Here is a 2,559-nt window from a genome sequence, read left to right on the forward strand (position 1 = left end):
TAAGTGAGGGAATGAAAATAAAGAGACTTTTAAATTAAACGGTTGTTTGCTAATGCATGGACTAACATCTGCTCCGGTGTCCGACGCTGAAGTTTGCTCAGGTTTTTTTCTACTTTTCCCCACATTAAGATTTTTGTATCCTTTAGAGAAGTCCTGGGCAAGGCTCAGAGAGAACACAACTTCTCTCAACATGCGATAAGAAGTTGTGCCTCAGTGTTGGTCTCTCAGTCAGCACAGCCCAGCTTCTGCAGGTGAGAGACGTTCACACACCAGCATGCCGAGCTGAGCAAACCTGAACCCCAACTCCAGCCCTGACCCTCACCGTGTCTCTAACCGGCATGTGATCATATAAAGCTCAGGGACATGACGTCACATGCTGATCTGTCAGCATCTCTCGTGTATTCGCAGAAAGCTGTCTCAATGACGCGGCGCTCAGGAAACCCTGAGCGGTGGAACTTCTGCCCAATAAATCAGACTTGTAATTGCAATTCTCTTATGATGTGATGAAACTTTATATATATATATATGTGTGTGTGTGTGTGTGTGTGTGTGTGTGTGTGTGTGTGTGTGTGTGTGTGTGAACGCACCTCTGCCAAGTAAGAAAAGTGCGTCATGAATGATTTGAAGACACATCCCAGGATGCACTGGGACACATCATCAGTGATGTTTCCTGAGGTCCTCGGGGTTTTCGGGTCTTTAAACATCATACACCCTCGCCCAGGTGACCCAGCCAGGGTTAACCAGGCCCTGGCTTGTGTCCCAGCAGCATTGGCCCACTGATCACTCCTGATCCAAAGCCATCTGGAGGCCCTCTCTGCAGCCTCCATGGAAGACTTGATGGCTTTCCTTTTAGCAGCCCCAGTGATGCCAAGTAGAGTGTAGAGCTTGCTTGCACAGTGAGCGGCCAGCAAAGCCTCTACACCCCACTTCAATGGGTTCACAGCATGCCTTCCAACCTCTCCTCCGGCACCGATCCGCCACCTCCTGGTACTTTGACCGCTTCCGCTCATTTGCCTCCTCAATCCAGTCTTCCCAGGGAACCGTCAGCGATACCAGGAGCACCTGTTTTGAAGAGGCTGACGATAGTTCTATGTCTAATTTTACCAATGTTTTTTTGTTTGTTTGTTTAATTTCCCCCCTTTTTCTCCCCAGTTGTAGCTGGCAAATGGGCTAATAATACACACTCTTCCGCATTCCGACTCGGCCAGCTCGATCATTTCCGGGCAGCGCCGGAAGTGACACGGACAACTAACAACAGCGAAGCATTTTTCGTTCGGTCTCGTCAAGAGCTACTCAAACTCACGATTGACGGCGTTAGTTACATATAAATGCAATCTCCATCCAAGAAGCATGCCGTACGTCCGTTACCGAAAGGAGAAGGGCTTCAAACTTTACATTTCAAGCTACGTCCACAATTACGAAGGTAAGATCCTGATGCCTAATGTTAGCACCTAGCATGTTTTGTACTAGCCAACGCTAGCTAAGTGGTAGGTACCTGCTAACGTGATGCTCCTATGTGTCAGCCCCTGTTACGGTTTTCCTCACGTCATTGTCAGTCTCGGTTTCAAACAAGGATTCAGCAGAACTCTCCAGTAGGGCTGAGCTGGGCGGTACCGGCACTTTTTACCTTATATAGCTGTTTTCAAACAAGGTATAGGACGAGACGGTACCGTCTATGTCGATATAGTTTGATGTTGCGTTAAAATGCATAACCCGTTTCTTAACACTAGAACGACCGGGCTTTCACTCCGACCCAAAACGACCATGGGCGGTCAAAGTGTAGAAGATGTAAAAATGTGGACTTGTATATCGATTATATTGTTGCAAAGCCGCCTGGTTGCTTGGACAACGATGGGTGTCACCGACATGCATCGTCTCTCAGAGAAGGTGAAGAAGAAGCATAACACGTCGAACATGCGTATGGACAGTTAGTTGCCTGAAACTTTCAGCTTTCATGAGTCTGTAATGCCACACTGTTGGATGAGAGCTACAGGATAGCTGTATTTATATATGTATGTATGCACACACACACACACACGCGCACACACACACACACACACACACACAGTGCATCCAGAAAGTATTCACACCCCTTCACTTTCCCCACATTTTGTTATGTTACAGCCTTATTCCAAAATTGATTAAATTCCTTTTTTTTCCTCATATCTACACACAATACCCCATAATGACAAAGTGAAAAAGGTTTTGTAGAAAATTTTTGCAAATTTATTAAAAATAAAAAACAAATATTGCATGTACATAAGTATTCACACCCTTTGCTATGACACTCAAAATTGAGCTCAGGTTCATCCTGTTTCCACTGATCATCCTTGAGATGTTTCTACATCTTCATTGGAGTCCACCTCTAGTAAATTCAATTGATCGGACATGATTTGGAAAGGCGCACACCTGTCTATATAAGGTCCCACTGTTGACAGTGCATGTCAGAGCAGAAACCAAGCCATGAAGTCAAGGAATTGTCTGTAGACCTCCGAGACAGGATTGTATCAAGGCACAGATCTGGGGAAGGGTACAAAAAACATTTCTACAGCTTTGAAG

This window comes from Lampris incognitus, chromosome 2 (assembly GCF_029633865.1).
Source record: "Lampris incognitus isolate fLamInc1 chromosome 2, fLamInc1.hap2, whole genome shotgun sequence".
In the NCBI taxonomy this organism is placed as follows: domain Eukaryota; kingdom Metazoa; phylum Chordata; class Actinopteri; order Lampriformes; family Lampridae; genus Lampris; species Lampris incognitus.